The sequence below is a fragment of the Ananas comosus genome, linkage group 13 (assembly GCF_001540865.1).
Source record: "Ananas comosus cultivar F153 linkage group 13, ASM154086v1, whole genome shotgun sequence".
NCBI lineage: Eukaryota > Viridiplantae > Streptophyta > Magnoliopsida > Poales > Bromeliaceae > Ananas > Ananas comosus.
Genome location: NC_033633.1, coordinates 8,692,650 through 8,710,819, shown reverse-complemented (window position 1 = coordinate 8,710,819; position 18,170 = coordinate 8,692,650).

The following is an 18,170-nucleotide window of genomic DNA, read 5'->3' as shown; positions in this document are numbered from 1 at the left end:
ATGTTAACCATAAGAAAAGAAAGTATTTATGCAATCAATTCATTTGGATCATCTTGTATTGCTTGTCATGTCTTTGGTTTGAATATCTATTCTCTAGTCATCAAATTAACCTTTCTGACATTTTCTCATTGTATAACAATATTTTGAAATGACAGAACATTGTGCATGTTTTCTGACATTAATTAGTCTGATATAGGGAACTTTGAACTTTTGAAAGGATATGATTTTATTTCTTTGTTATTTTGGCAGTACTAAAATTTGTGATATGGGAATACATAGCTTGGTTAACTTTGCTGGTAGATGTGAAATTTGAGGAATAGGGAGTGTGATAAGAGACAAAAGAACGATAAGTTAGCATAGTGGGAAGTATGTTCCAATGTTCTTTTCCATCTTCCTTGTTCTAGATGGCCTCTAATTGACTTTTAATGTGAAGTGAACTTTCAGGAAAAAGAAGTTTTAATGATAAGTGGTCCTTATTACATTATATACTATTCTCGTGGCCAAATTTGCACTTTTTGAGGAACTTGTCATCAACTTCACCCTATTCAACTCTAGGTCGACACTATGGTTATAAAATTTGATCTATTTCTGTGGTGTTTTATTGATTGTTTTTCTGCTACTGTTGCTTCAAATTTATAGGAGATATCTCAAAGTAGCTTATGATATTGATAGACGGTTAGAACTCCCATTCTAGAGGATACTCTCCTCCAAATGACCTTAGCCAATCAAATTATCGTCGCTTATAAGTACAAGAATCATAGAAGACGTTAATAATAAAGACTTCACTACAATACTACATGTACTTTTAAAACATTTTAAGGCCATTTAACTAGAGTTAGGATGTCATTTTTCTACTAGTAAGTGTGACACTTTCAAGATTTGGAATAGTTCTATATATAAGATATAATAGGATTAAACCTCTTAACCTGGCTCGTGGCCAAATTTGTTCTTTTTGAGGAACTTGTCATCAACTTCACGCTATTCAACTCTAGGTCAAAGATGGCACTATGGTTTTAAAATTTGATCTATTTTTGTGGCATTTTTTTGATTGGTTTTTTGCTATTGCTGCTTCAAATTTATAGGAGATATCTCAAAGTAGCTTATGATATTGATAGATGGTTAAAACTCCCATTCTAGAAGATACTCTCCTCCAAATGACCTTAGCCAATCAAATTATCGTCGCTTACAAGTAGAAGAATCATAGAAGACATTAACAATAAGACTTCACTACAATACTACATGTTCTTTTGAAACATTTTAAAGCCATTTGACTAGAGTTAAGCTATCATTTTTCTACCAGTAAGTGTGATACTTTCAAAATTTGGAATAGTCCTGCATATAAGATATAATAAGGTTAAACCTCTTAATCTGGCTATATCATTTTGGGTGGTGGCTAGACCTAAAAGGTTAAGAGAGTTGAGCGAGCCTAGGGCTAGAGTAGTTCTAGAATAGGTGACCCCGTGGGAAGTAAGACGCCACAATTGGTATCATAGCCAATCACCAGCTAGAATTATGAGATTAGTCTCAAATGAGCTAGGGTTATACAACGGTCAAGAGCGTGGCTCCCCGGCTGACGATTGCTATGGGTATTGCACAACTCTCCATAAGATCTGCTAAGGTTAGCCAGATGAGTCTCACATTGTCTGATGCTTATAAATGTGCTTTAGCCTAACGAGAACGTCAAGGCATAAGGGGGAGAGGAATATGACACTTTCACGATTTGGAATAGCCCTTTATATAAGGATAGTAGGGCTAAACTCTTAACCCAAATATAGCATTTTGTGCAGTGGTTAGGCTCAAGAGGTTAAGAGGATTGCGTGAGCTCAGCGTTAGTAGTTGTAGGATGGGTGGCCCTGGGAAGTGGGGCGTCACACTAAGACTAGAATTTAGTTATTTAGAAAAGAGAAGAAAAAAAAAAATTGGGGTACCCATTGTAAGTTATGCGGAACCCTAGGATCTTTATCTAGAAGTACTATCAAATACCTAGAGGGGGGGTGAATAGGTGGTGTAAAGGCCAAAAATCACAAATCTCAATGCAATAAAAAAGTAAATGCGGAAAATAAAAATCACACTGAGATTTACGTGGGAAAACTCCAACTTAGAGTAAAAAACCCACAGGACCAACAAGCGAAAAAATAATTCACTAAGCGAAAAGATTACAAGGTGATTACCGACTCTACGGACTTGACATCTCTTAGCCTCCTATGAGTCTCGCGTAATCCTCTGGGTTGTCCACATCCTCACGTTCGAATCCACGAACGCCTCGCACATGTCCGAATCCACGAACGCCACTCGAATCCATGAGCACACGATCTGAACCCTCGAATTGCCTTCGATCGCGCCGAATCCACAACGCCATCCATGAAGAACATCATGCTAATGGTGATCCTTCACTTAGAGTATCGATGAAAACCAGAAAAGAATCTCTAAGTGAAGAGTAGATCAATTCGACATTTAGATATCAATTTTCAATATCTCGAATTGAGCTAAAAGAGGCTAATTTATAAAAAATAGGTTTAGAACGAAATCCTAGCCTCTATGGTTTCTCAAACATGTATTCTCGTGATATTCTATAAGTTAGAGAACCTTAATAGCTTATTTATAGGCTTTAGAATCAATTAGAGTCAGATTAGAAAGTTTTCAGAATTTTACACTGTGTACTGGTTACAAAGTATGTTGTCACCGGTACCAAAAGACGACACAGAAAATTCCATATACTTCATACCGGTTACTAAATCATGTTGTCACCGGTACCAGATCAATACCAGTACCAAGTCAATGTAGTACCGGTACCCTATTCAAATTTCAGCAATGCTTGATTTCGGGTTTCAAAATTTTCAAAGTACTTTCTAATCCACTAAACTTTGATTTTCATGATTCTAATGTCTATAACTAAGTATGAATCACCATAATATGAATCAAAACTTTACCTGAGCATCGTGATTCATGTCGTGAGATATTTCTGATTTCTTCGAAGTCCTGGATTCTTCGATCTTCGACAATATGCACCGAACCTTCAAGACTCGGACTCAATTCACGAAACTTGCCAACACACAATACTTAACACCATTAACTATTAAAGATTCTAATGGTATTGTTGGGATTTGGTTAGATTTGTAGTTGATTCCTAGTTGGATTAGGATAAATATTTAAATCCATTAGAGATAAATTGATTTGGATTTAAATATTAATTAGAGTATGATTCCGAATTTTACTAGATTTGGGTACATCATTGTTTGAGATTTTTATACGGCATAAATAGAGTTGAAGCCTACGTGCTGTATGGCAGTTCCCATCGGTGAAGTACGGCCAAAGTTGAGGTTGCTCCCAGTTACGTACAAAGGCAAGAGAGAGTGTGTGTTTTGTCCATGGTTTATGTATGCACCTAGTGCACAGATGCATACGAGAGTAGTCTTCTGAGTTCACAGAAGAAGAGAGAGAGAGATGAAAAAGATTTAGAAAAAGGGCTCAGGTTGAAGCTACTCTGTTGTAGAAGAGGAGTTATGTGTAATCTTTTCTTGGTTAGTGAATCTTATTTCACCTGTATATTTTCTGTTTAGTTTTTCTTTCTTTTGTGGCTGTGCCAGCAACAACTCTTTTGCAAGGAGATTGGTTTATAGTAAAAAAAGTAATTTGACGCTTCCGTTAAGGAATCCCAACAATCGGTACTGAAACATGTACCAAATAAATAACAGTTGGTATTAGAGCTGGTTGCGGATTCTTAAAATCTGGTATAAGAGCGAGTACTAAATTCCCAACAGGTATGAACGATATGTTTACATTAACTAAACCCGCTATATATTCGTTGTTGTATAAAATTGAACCATTTGTCAAACATTAGGGGTGAGACGCCATCGTAGGATAAAGTTGTCATACCCTTGTCGTTGCAATATTTGATACTTAGGGTGCGTTTGGCTCAGATTATCCTGCGAGGATTACAGGCAATTTTGTCAAGATTACTGCATTTGGTTCATCCAATCTGTAATCTGGTTTGTAATGTAACATTACAAATAGTGCAAGATTACTCCGAAAATATTACCCAGCGGGGGTGGGTATCTCTAATTATTGATAGCGGGTAATCTTGCATATTACGTAAAACTATAATTTTAGCCCNGAAAAGCTTTGTGCTAGTGAGCCTTTGTCATGTGGTAGATGCAAATCACAAAAAATGATGCAGTTGAAACTGCTTATCCTGACCTTGGAATTGTTGATACAGGGTGGGATTAAGATTATCCATCTTTTTGTGCTGTTATACACAAACATGTAATCTAGAGGTCAGCATTTTACATGACCATCATAAATGAGTCGGCAAAGACAACTTCCTATTGGAATTTATGGCCTTGAAGTTTAAATAACACAACTGTTCAACTAGATATTTCATATTATGCTTCTACATTCATATCATGCTTCTCTTTTTCTACTTGCTTATAAGCAGATTGATCAGCAATGGTCCAAGTAATCTTCTAGGTCATTGGAGGAATACATATCACTACTGCAAGTGCTAAGTTTTGATCAGCTAAATCTCACAGGTTTTGAGATAAAATTTAGATAGCTATCTGAATAGAGATGTGTTGCACCTGCCAAGTAGAAGAAGGAGTTAGTAGCAGCAGTAGAGGATATAGTCAGAATAATCAGAGAGGAGAAGGACTTAACTTCTTCTTCTCGGTCCAGGTTCCAGGAGGTGTGCCGTGCGTCGGCAAGGATCGGCGGTAGGAGGGAGGCATAGGAAGGAGAAGGAAGGACTTAGGAAGAGGTAGAGGAAAGAGGGCAATCCGACAGGAGTGAAGAGCAGTGAGAAGTGACCCAGCTTCTAGATAGTCTGATGGAGCGGCTTTGGGCGGATGCAGATAATCGAGAGGGTCTGATCCGATACCTCTTAAGAAGCGGGCCAGCAAGGCCCATGTTATGTTGGGCCATCGAGAGGAGTCCTAGGAGTCCAGTTAGGTTTAGGGTTTTCTTCAGATTGCAAATAAGAGGCAGCGTGTAATAGGAATTAGACAAGGAATGAAATTAATGCTTTCTTTCTCAACTTCATCTCCCTCTGTTACTATTCTCTACTCTGTCTCTTCTTACATCTGATTCTTCCTTCTCTCCCTCGTTTCTTATCACCTTCTCATCTTAATCGCGACTGGGATACGCCCATCATCCTCACCGCCATACCGACCTCAGAGCAATCTCATCATCGGCGGTTGGGAATCGTCCGGGTGCGCAACAATTGGTATCAGAGCAGTCCGATCCCAGGGCCATGTGTGGTAGAATCGCTTCCTGACTCCGATCTTAGCATCGTTGAGTTTAATCGCATCTAAGATTTCCGCGCTGCCAATTCTGTACCGAGATCAGAGTTGGACAAAGGAAATCACCGTACAGTAACCCAGGACTGACCATAGGATCTGAGGAAAACCCCCTCACTCCTCAGATTAATTTATACCGCAGGCGCATTGAGTCATCCGAGGCAACTTCATTGGATCACAACTCTTCTGTTAGAGAACCCACCATAAGTAATTCGCGCAACACGACAAGATTGGGGGTAAGCGGAGCAACAAGTTCAAGTTCAATCCAAGGGATTATTTGGAGGATATAGATATGGCCGAAGGGACCCGACTGAGGGATATTAGTGATCACATCCATACATTAGAGGAGAAGTATCAGCAGTTGGGAACGGAACATCAAGCCAACATAGAAGCACTTAACCAAAGAATATCCGAAGTGAGGGATACGGGACAAAAACAGTTTGAGTCACTACAAACCGAGGCAAACAGGAGGCACGAGGAGCTGCTGAAACTTATAACCGCCCAGTTACCCACACTCAAAACCCAAGCCGAGGCGCCCCCTTCGGACCGCAAATTCAGGCCTGGGAGTAGTAACACACCGTTGTTAATCAGAGAAGAAAAAGGTAAAGGTATTCTACCCACTCCGTTTAGAGCGCATGATATAGATGAAGAGCATACCTCACCATGGAGCAATCGAACTTTTAATCAACATCAGCACTTACCGTACCCTCGGTTGGATTTTCCTTACTTTGATGGAGAGGATCCCAGAAGTTGGATCGAAAATTGCGAACAATATTTCGAATTATACCAAATACCGCAACATCAGTGGTTGAGTGTAGCCACCATGTATCTAACAGGCAGGGCGAGAACATGGAAGCAGGGCTATTTCGTCAACAAGCAAACTCTTTCTTGGGACGAGTTTGTTGAACCAGTGTGTAGGCGATTTGCACAAGTGGGCGAAAGGTATCTGATCCGGGAGTTCACTAATTTGAAACACACCGGAACATGCGAAAAGTATCAAGAGAAGTTTGAAGAGTTAAGGTACCAACTGCTTTATTATAACCCACACTTAACCGAAGAATATTTTATCGCGTGTTACATTAATGGACTCAAGGAAGAACTGGTTCATTTCATGGATATTGCGCATCCGAATACATTGGAGGAGGCGTATGAACAAGCACAGCTACATGAGAAGGCTATAGCTTCACTTAATAGGAAAAGCAAGTACCTGCCCAAAGGGTCGGGGGGCCCATACCCATCATCATCATTTCGTGGCAACACAAGAAGTGGGGTTAACAAGAGCGGCGAAAATTCGAAACCTCAGTACCAAACAACTCAAAGAAACCAGATCAATCACAATCCAATTAGTAGGCAGCTAATAGAGCAAAGAAGGGCAGTAGGGCTTTGCTTCAGGTGTGGAGAAAGGTATCACCCAGGGCACGTGTGCAACAGCAAATCACTAAACACCCTGCAAGCCTCAGATGAAGTTATCGAAGTCTACGACGAAGATTGCTTACAAGAAGAAGTGGGTGCAGAAGCTATAGGAGGGGAAGAGCCAAGGGATGAAATTATAACTGACAACGAGGAGGCGCGGGAAATCGGCGTGTCAGTACATGTATTGAGTGGAGAAAGACCGCAGGACACTATTAAGATCAGAGGTGAAGCGAAGAATAAAATACTGACCTTGTTGATAGATACAGGAAGCACGCATAGCTTCATCGACCTTCAGGTGGCAAAAGGAATTGGGGCAAAGATGGAAGCCGCCTCGCCATTGGTGGTTACTATAGCGGATGGACACAAGATGTTAAGCAAGCTCAATGTCCGGGATTTTCATGGGTCATGCAAGGGCACGAATTCGTGGCAGATTTACGGGTGATTCGGATTGAAGGAGTTAGCATTGTGTTGGGAATTGACTGGCTTAAGTCTTATGGAAAGGTAACCTTCGACTTCCTATCCAATTCGGTTACCATCATGAAGGAAGGGCAGAGATTGGAGTTGAAAGGGATTGAGGAGGGGGCGAAGCTGAAGTTGATTACGGCAGCTCAATGGAAACAGGAAATGAGCACCGGGGAGTGTTATTTACTGAGCCATCAAATAATATCGGACGATCCCAAAGCCGAATCCGTGATTCACCCTGACATTCAACAGGTGCTGAATCAGTACCCCGATGTGTTCGAAGAGCCACGAGGGATGCCCCCAACCAGGGTCCAAGATCACACGATTGTGCTTCAACCTGACACCGCCCCGATTAATGTGAGACCATATAGGTATTCGCACGAACAGAAAGAGGAGCTGGAGAAACAGATTAGAGAATTGTTGAGTGATTCAATAATACAGAGGAGTAACAGCCCGTTCGCCTCGCCGGCCTTGCTGGTAAAGAAGAAAGATGGAAGCTGGCGCATGTGCATTGATTATCGGCAGTTGAATAAATCCACTGTTAAAGATAAATTCCCCATTCCGATTATCGACGATTTGTTAGATGAATTGGGAGGCTCGACTCATTTCTCCAAGATAGACCTACGATCCGGATACCACCAGATCCGAATGAACCCAGCGGACATTCCTAAGACAGCATTCCGAACTCATCAAGGGCATTACGAGTTTCGGGTAATGCCTTTTGGTCTCACCAACGCTCCCGCAACCTTTCAAGCAATCATGAACTGTACGTTTGAACCTTATTTACGAAAATTTATTTTGGTATTCTTTGATGATATACTAATCTATAGCAAAGGGTTGGAGGAGCATGTGAGGCATTTGTGCATCACACTAGATGAGTTGAGAAAACACAGGTTCTACGCCAAGAGGAGCAAGTGCTACTTTGGGCAAGATAAGGTGGAGTACCTCGGACATATTATATCTGCCGAAGGGGTCGCTACGGACCCGTCAAAGATTGAAGCGATGACGAGGTGGCCGATACCCAGATCTGTTAAGGAGCTTCGTGGGTTCTTGGGTCTCACAGGGTACTATAGGAAGTTCATCAGAGAGTACGGGAGGATTAGCAAGCCTTTGACCGAGTTGTTAAAGAAGGATCAGTTTCACTTGGACAAGGATGCTCAATCAGCCTTCGAGGAGTTGAAGGTGGCAATGGTTAGTGCTCCGGTTTTGGCCATGCCAGATTTTGAAAAGCCTTTCACAGTAGAGGTGGATGCATGTGGCACGGGGATAGGCGCAATACTATCACAAGAAGGGAGGCCGATAGCATATCTGAGCAAGGCAGTTGGCGGAAAGCACCTTGGGTTATCGACATATGAAAAAGAATTTTTGGCGATACTCATGGCGGTACAAAAATGGAGGCATTACTTGAATACAAACACTTTTGTGATAAAAACAGATCACGAAAGTTTGAAACATCTCCTGGAGCAAAGGATTTCGACGCCGATGCAACAAAAGGGTATGCTGAAGTTGATGGGGCTTAATTACACTATACAGTATAAGAAGGGAAGAGAGAACGCAGCAGCAGATGCATTATCCAGGAGAGGAGAAACAAAAGGGGAATCGTTAGCTATCACGGCAGCAATTCCAACCTGGGTAGAAGAGGTGGTGGAAAGTTATTCGGGAGATAAACACTGCGAGAAGATAATAAACAAATTAATCCTGCAGGCCCCCACTCAAGGGGACTACTCTTTTGGCCATGGATTGCTACGCCACAAAGACAAGTTATACATTGGAGAGGCTGGGCCTTTAAGAAAACGGATTTTAGATCAGATGCACAATTCAGCCTTGGGAGGCCACTCGGGAATACAAAATACTTATCGAAGGATTAAACAACATTTTTTTTGGCTCGGGTTAAAGAAGGAAGTGGAGGATTGGGTTAAGAACTGTACGATCTGCGCCCAAAACAAGGTAGATGGGTCCCCATACGCTGGTTTACTGCAGCCCCTACCAATTCCACACCAAGTTTGGGAGGATATAAGCCTGGATTTCATAGAAGCCTTGCCTAAATCAGAAGGTCGAGACACGATAATGGTGGTGGTTGATCGACTCACAAAATACGCACACTTCATATCTTTGAAGCATCCGTTTTCGGCTTCAGATGTGGCGAAAGCTTTCATGAACACAATCTACAGGCTTCACGGATGCCCAAAAAGAATAGTTTCCGACAGGGACAAAATCTTTGTGAGTCAATTTTGGAAGGAGCTTTTTCAGGCAATGGGAACGAAGCTCCACATGAGTTCAGCGTATCATCCAGAAACCGACGGCCAAACCGAGAGGGTTAACAGATGCCTAGAGACATATTTAAGATGCATGTGTTTTCAACATCCCAAGAAATGGCATTCGTGGCTAGCTCTGGCAGAATGGTGGTATAATACCAGTTTTCAATCGGCAATAGGCATGACCCCGTATGAGGCGCTCTACGGAAAACCACCCCCAAACCACTTGGTGGCCGCCGTAGACAAGGCTACCTCTCAGGAGCTGAAGGGATGGATAAAGGACAGAGAGCAACTGACTCGAGAGCTAAGAGATCGATTACATGTGGCCCAAAACAGAATGAAACAGCAAGAGGACAAACATAGGAAGGAGAAAGAGTACTCGGTGGGGGACTGGGTTTACCTGAAACTACAGCCCTACAGGCAAACCACGGTGGCACTAAGGAGAAACCTGAAGCTTTCAGCGCGGTTTTTTGGTCCATTCAAGATACTAGAGCGCATCGGGCCAGTGGCATACAAGTTATAGTTACCGGAGGGGTCAAGAATCCACCCAGTATTCCATATTTCCTTACTTAAGAAGAGCCCACCGCTTTCAGTTCAGGCATCTCCGACAGCGCCCTCTGTGGGAGAAGAGGAAGGATTGAGAGCAGAACCAGAGAAAACATTAGAGAGGAGGACGGTGGAGCGCGGAGGCAGAGCCACGACCGAAATCTTGATAAAATGGGCAAATCTTCCAGAGGAACTCGCAACATGGGAGGATTCGGGGTTCATCAAAAGCCAATGCCCATCTTTTGATCCTTGAGGGCAAGGATCAACTCAAGTAGGGGGGATTGTTGCACCTGCCAAGTAGAAGAAGGAGTTAGTAGCAGCAGTAGAGGATATAGTCAGAATAATCAGAGAGGAGAAGGACTTAACTTCTTCTTCTCGGTCCAGGTTCCAGGAGGTGTGCCGTGCGTCGGCAAGGATCGGCGGTAGGAGGGAGGCATAGGAAGGAGAAGGGAGGACTTAGGAAGGGGTAGAGAAAAGAGGGCAATCCGACAGGAGTGAAGAGCAGTGAGAAGTGACCCAGCTTCTAGATAGTCTGATGGAGCGGCTTTGGGCGGATGCGGATAATCGANGCGTATTAATAGAATTAATTAAAGTGCAAATTATATTAAGTTAAGTTTAGTAAAAAAATATTAAATATGACACCAAGGGCAATTTTGGAATAGATTACACTTTACTGTCAGGATTACTGAATTTTATAAATAAATTAAATATAGTAATTCAGTATACACTGTAATCCAACATTATATTATTGCATTAAATCAACTGCGGTAATATAGTATCAGTAGCAATATAATTCAAAAATCTCAGTTATCTGGTTATGTTGAAATAACCCGTAATGCTACATAACTCGAACTATCGCACCCTTAGGGACTATACATCGGAATACAAATTAAGGCTGGCACTTCAATATGGGTAACATGGACTTGGGTATTTCAGGTGTTAGTTTAGGCTCAACAAGTCGCTTATACTAGTCGGCTATTCAATGATTTATATATAGTATCAATGCATTTTTCTGACGGGCATGGCACATTGTGGTGGCATGCTGGGCCGTAACAAGGCTTGGCCTGTGAGTGTCATAGGCTGCGATTTGTCTGGCCATCGAATTGGCACAGTGGTTGGTCCAGTACAGGTCACTACAGTTAGGGGTGGAAACGAGCCGAGCTCGAGCGAGCTTGCCGCAGCTCAAGCTTGGCTTGAAATTAATTTCGAGCCTAAATTTAGGCTCAAGCTCGGCTTGAAATTAATTCGAGCCGAGCTCGAGCGAGCCTAATTTCGAGTCGAGCGAGCTCGAGCCCTAAACGAGCTCGAGCCCTAAACGAGCTGCTTGAAATTCTTAACATCGGGCAATCTATAGTTTAATTTTCATAAAATATTATCTAAAATCGATACAAAAAATGTCTAATAGCTCAACATACAAAATGAATACATGAAATACGATATTATAATATTAAAAAAAATTAGGAAAAACAACTCTATGAGCGAGCGAAAAAGAGAAAAAGAGAGCAATTAAAGTAGGATTTTGCTGGTTTGGTTTTATGGGCCCAATAATCTAAATTCTATATACATATAATTAAAATACATAATATAAATTTATATAATTAAACTATATATTATATATAATTATATATAGAGAGAGTTCGGCTATTATACTCTATTAGTATAGACCCCTTTATACTCATAAGTTTTTTATCGTTAGATCTATACTTTTGACCATTTCCATCCATAAATCATACAATTCAACCAACCACCCCTCAATCCTAGGGAACCACTATTATCCTAATTGCACATCCAACGGCGAAAAATTTATAAGTATAAAGGGGTCTATACTCATAAGAATATAGTAGCCTTAGCCTATATATATATATAGAATTAGGTTACAATATTATTAATAGTATTAACTACTTGCTATTAGGATTTCGGCACTTAGATAGTTATTATGTGATGATAAAAGAAAAACATTCTAATTACTTTCATTCTAACCGCACATCCCTTCATCCAAGGGCCGAAAACCTAATAGCAAGTGATCAACACTATTAATAACATAGTAGACTTTTTCTCTCTCTCTCTCTCTATATATATATATTTCGAGCTTTTCGAGCCTAAATCGAGCGAGCCGGGTAATATTCAAGCTTGGCTTGAAATTAATTTCGAGCCTAAATTTACGCTCAAGCTCGACTTGAAATTAATTCGAGCCGAGCTCGAGCGAGCCGAATATCGAGTCGAACACGAGCCGGCTCGCTCATTTGCCAGCCCTAACTACAGTACATATGCCCTATTGGGCCAGTCACAGCCCATGGCCATGCGATGAGGCACCCTTCTTGTTTTTTTCAACCTTGTGTTGGGAAATATGTGTTAGTTTGGTCGCCAATTTTGCCTTGACTTGGGCCCATAAATAACAAGTTAAGAGCACCATTGTGTGCTGACAAATGGAAGAGTGAAGTAAAAGAGAAAAAGAGAAAGGAAGAGAGGAGGGAGTGAACAAGAAAAGGCAGAAGCAACCTATATATTTTAATGTCCGCCCGCAGCAGTAGTGTAATATTGATGGGGGTTTAGTGTTATAGCTTTTGTGCAGCATTTACAAAGTGAAGGGTGTGTATTTGACTTTGGCTTGAGTCCACGTATGTGATGTGGGCAAAGTCATCTTATTTAAAGAAGACTTGGTATAATGAGACTGTAGACCTCTCCATGCTCACTTCGAACATGCCAACTATCTCAAGTTATAAGACCAGGACGGAAATATAAGACCAGGACGGAAAAGTCGATATTGAATGGTCCTCAACTTGAACTTAAGGAATACATAGTTTCTGCTGGTTCCAATATGGTAAAGCACAGCAATTGCCGTATGAGGAATCAAATTTAGAGCAAAGGAACGAACGGAACTAGTTCATGTTAGGATTTGGTTAGATTTGTAATTAAATCCTGTTTGGATAAGAATTAATATTTAAATCTGTTTGAGATAAATTAAGATTTAAATATTAATTAGAGGATAAACCTAACTAGATTAGGATTAACATTTAAATCTATTAGAGATTGATTAAGATAGATTTAGATATTAATTGGAGTAGAAATCCTAAATATATTAGGATTGAGGTACGTTTTGGTGGAGCCTTATAAATAGCTCTTTGTGGGTTTGCTTTTGTGGTGGAGTACGGGAGAGAGAGAAAAGGCCTCTTGGGTGCCGTACCGGAGAGAGAAAAGAGAGAGAGAGAGAGTTATTTAGTGCACCTAGTGCATGGGTGCACGCGGATGATTGTCTTCTTTATGGGATTATAGAAGACGAGAGAAGGGTAGGAGAGATTCAGGAAGAGAGCTCGAATTGTAGCTACTCTGTGCAGAAAAGGAGTCAGGTGTAATCTTCTCTTATTTAATGAATCTTATTTTACCCGCATATTTTTTATTTTTTTGGTATTTCTCTCTTTTATGATTGTATCAGTTTTTGCTGAGGAGACGGGTTTATGGTTAAAACCCGATTTGAAGCTTCCGTTGCGGAATCCCAACAATCGATACCGGATTCACAGCAGTCGGTATCGGAGCGGGTTGCGGATTCACGAGATCCGGTACCGGGGCGAGTACCAGATTCCCAACAGTTCATAGGGGGATCTTCTGTCATGTGAAAAGGCGTCAATAAGCTGCATGCAGTATATGGTGACTTTCATTGACTATGTTTTCTTTAGGAAGGAGAAGTTCATGACTTCGATAAATTTAAGGATCGGAAAATAAATGTGAAATGAAGTCAGCAAGAAAATTCAGTGCCGTTCTATAGATAACGTATATGAAAATTATAGCGTTGAGACTTGAGACATTCTTAATTTCTCGTTTCACACTTAAATAATACAAGTTTAGAAAGATTATAAAGCTTATGCAAATAGCACAAGTCATTCCCTAAACACCTTTGATTTCTTGTTTGCTGAGCAGTCAAAATAAACAAATGGATCCAGCCCTAGATTATAAAAAGTGATGAATTCTGTATTCCCATGAAAGTAGGGTAACTAACTATATTTGAATTGAATTTACTATTTAAATATAACATCATCTATAGTCTATACCTTCTATTCATTCTAATACTCTCAGATTCTCTCTTGATGCTATTGTGTTGCCATCTGTGTTGCTTTTTCTCTGGCATGTTAAACTTGAATAAAATCACATGAAATTTAAGCACTCCAGATATCATGCTGTTAAGTGTATTAAGTGTATCAAGCAGGCTACCATACTTATGTTCTCATATTGTTGTAAACTTATTTTTTAGTTATTTGGGATTTAGAATTAAGGATGAAAAGCTTTGTGCTAGTGAGCCTTTGTCATGTGGTAGATGCAAATCACAAAAAATGATGCAGTTGAAACTGCTTATCCTGACCTTGGAATTGTTGATACAGGGTGGGATTAAGATTATCCATCTTTTTGTGCTGTTATACACAAACATGTAATCTAGAGGTCAGCATTTTACATGACCATCATAAATGAGTCGGCAAAGACAACTTCCTATTGGAATTTATGGCCTTGAAGTTTAAATAACACAACTGTTCAACTAGATATTTCATATTATGCTTCTACATTCATATCATGCTTCTCTTTTTCTACTTGCTTATAAGCAGATTGATCAGCAATGGTCCAAGTAATCTTCTAGGTCATTGGAGGAATACATATCACTACTGCAAGTGCTAAGTTTTGATCAGCTAAATCTCACAGGTTTTGAGATAAAATTTAGATAGCTATCTGAATAGAGATGTGTTGCACCTGCCAAGTAGAAGAAGGAGTTAGTAGCAGCAGTAGAGGATATAGTCAGAATAATCAGAGAGGAGAAGGACTTAACTTCTTCTTCTCNGAAAAGCTTTGTGCTAGTGAGCCTTTGTCATGTGGTAGATGCAAATCACAAAAAATGATGCAGTTGAAACTGCTTATCCTGACCTTGGAATTGTTGATACAGGGTGGGATTAAGATTATCCATCTTTTTGTGCTGTTATACACAAACATGTAATCTAGAGGTCAGCATTTTACATGACCATCATAAATGAGTCGGCAAAGACAACTTCCTATTGGAATTTATGGCCTTGAAGTTTAAATAACACAACTGTTCAACTAGATATTTCATATTATGCTTCTACATTCATATCATGCTTCTCTTTTTCTACTTGCTTATAAGCAGATTGATCAGCAATGGTCCAAGTAATCTTCTAGGTCATTGGAGGAATACATATCACTACTGCAAGTGCTAAGTTTTGATCAGCTAAATCTCACAGGTTTTGAGATAAAATTTAGATAGCTATCTGAATAGAGATGTGTTGCACCTGCCAAGTAGAAGAAGGAGTTAGTAGCAGCAGTAGAGGATATAGTCAGAATAATCAGAGAGGAGAAGGACTTAACTTCTTCTTCTCGGTCCAGGTTCCAGGAGGTGTGCCGTGCGTCGGCAAGGATCGGCGGTAGGAGGGAGGCATAGGAAGGAGAAGGGAGGACTTAGGAAGGGGTAGAGAAAAGAGGGCAATCCGACAGGAGTGAAGAGCAGTGAGAAGTGACCCAGCTTCTAGATAGTCTGATGGAGCGGCTTTGGGCGGATGCGGATAATCGAGAGGGTCTGATCCGATACCTCTTAAGAAGCGGGCCAGCAAGGCCCATGTTATGTTGGGCCACCGAGAGGAGTCCTAGGAGTCCAGTTAGGTTTAGGGTTTTCTTCAGATTGCAAATAAGAGGCAGCGTGTAATAGGAATTAGACAAGGAATGAAATTAATGCTTTCTTTCTCAACTTCATCTCCCTCTGTTACTATTCTCTACTCTGTCTCTTCTTACATCTGATTCTTCCTTCTCTCCCTCGTTTCTTATCACCTTCTCATCTTAATTGCGACTGGGATACGCCCATCATCCTCACCGCCATACCGACCTCAGAGCAATCTCATCATCGGCGGTTGCGGATCGTCCGGGTGCGCAACAAGATGTGAATAGGGAAGCTATTTGTGGATAAAGAGAAAACGGAGTTGTGTTTTTGAGTTTTTTAAAAGTGAAAAGGCTCTCATGTGTGGTTGTTATATGATTGTGCTAGCATATCTACCGTTTGGAGAGCGTAAAAAAAGATGAAAAAAGAAAGAGAAAACTTGATGCTTTGTTAATAGGTGTACACGTGTGTTTACCCTTTAATACTTTGATTCGTTATAGTAAAATGATTCTTAAAGTGCATTCCAAGCAAACATTTAAATTGATTAGACTGTATAAAAATGGTTTAAAAAAATGACTGTTTCTGGTATGTAGATTAGCTATCTTGATGCTCCGTGGCATGTTATGTGCTCGATAGTCATTGCCAGGGCAACTTTCTAAGGATCTTCTAGGTAGGCTTTACGAATTGCACATCGATCTCATTCATTTTTGTGTATTGTCTCTAGGTGCTACCTTAATTACTCCTTGTTTGTATGCATGCACAGCCCAAGTCTTCAACAGGCATGCCCCATTGTTGTTCATATCAAACACGATTTATATGTCCAACTCAGGTATCCCATCATAATTGATTTTCTATTGAATGTTGCAATAGCTAAACTGTGGTAACACAAGTGTGAGTCGTCCTATAATATTCTTGATCTTCTCAGCATTCCCATCATTTCTTATACATGTAATTAATCATCATCCACTGCAACATAAACCTAATTTGAGTGCATTACTCATTCTGCCTTTAGGATCTAAGAATTCATTAAGAGCTGCTTCTCTAGCAGACTGGCAACTGCTTGTCTGCTAACTCTTATGAAACTTAATTAATAATCAGGAGAAAGATGATTATATGGCAAATTGTTGACGACTGGGTAAAGGAGTTGGAGCTGTTGGAGCAAAAATTTATTTTCTTCGCAACAGAGCAACAAGAAGAAAAGAATGGGAGGGCCCTTCTTTTCTTCCGACGCTAGGTGAGAATGCTAAAGAAGTGATGCAGTTATGACGGCGCATTTTATGTCCTCTTAGTTTCTAATATTTTAGTTGTAACTGAACTGGTTTTCTCTTTTGATAGCTGAAGTTTTGTAGTTCATGGCCAAGCAAGAGTGCATAGATTTGCCACACCATCTTGGGACGAAGATATGAGAGGATTCAAAGCATAACCTACAACAAGCAATCAAAGCCTCATGGAAGTCAAAGTAAGTTGTAACACTTGTTATTGCATTCATGGGCAGGAAATGTATAGCTTCGTTTCGAAAACAGAATAAGCCATTTGCTACTTCCAGGTTCCTTACTATGCTTGGGGACACTAAACTGTTTCTTCTTTGATTCTGGATTGACTTTTACTGCAAATTATTGATTTTCTTATTGTTTATCAGGTTACTTTCAAAAGATTTGAAAATAAACTCAGGCTGTAAACACAAAATCAATTTCATTTTACTTGTATTTGTACCAAATTTTTAATAGCCTGGTGGGAGAAATTGACAGAAGATAAAAATTATAAAGGAAAATTCTAATACTTATGCTAGTTTCCACATTGCCCTTCAAAGAGAGACCCTTAATTCTTCTTTGTTTTTGAAGGTTCAAAATGTAGATTTTACAATTACATGCAAAATTGTGGAGGGACTTTCATATGTTGGATTAAATGGGCTAGCATCCTCTTCTGTGGCGGGAGGCCATGTTGGGCCCAGTCATGTTCGAAATAGCGTGAGGCTGAGTTGGACCGAGTCATGTTCGAAGTGGCGTGAGGCTGGTTGGGCCTAGTTACAATCGAGATGAACGCTTTAAGTGAATTGGTTATGTATTTCTAACAGCTCAAGCTTTTGGGATTAATGGTTAGCACCAACGATCCGAAAAGTGCTATTAGAGACAGAGGTCACGAGCTCGATTCCCGCATACTGCGAATTTGTGCAGTTGCTAGAGGGGGGATTGTTGGCTTAAATGGGCCAGTATCCTACCCTGTGGCGGGACACCATGTTGGGCCGAGTCATCTTCGAAGTGCCGTGAGGTTGGGTTGGGTCTAGTCATGTTCGAAGAGGCGTGAGACTGGTTGGGCCGAGTCACAATCGAAACCCTTGGGTATTGTATTTGTGCACTTTAAGTGAACTGGTTGCGTATTTTTAACAGCTCGAGCTTTTGGGATTAATGGTTAGTGCCAACGATCCGACACTATACCTTCTCCCTCACATGATATTTTGGATGAGAAGGCAGCTAGTCTTGCCTCTTAGCGGTCCGCTCACTCTCCAAGTTGTTATTAAACTAAATGGATTTTAGTTGCATACTAGCAAAAGTAGGGTTT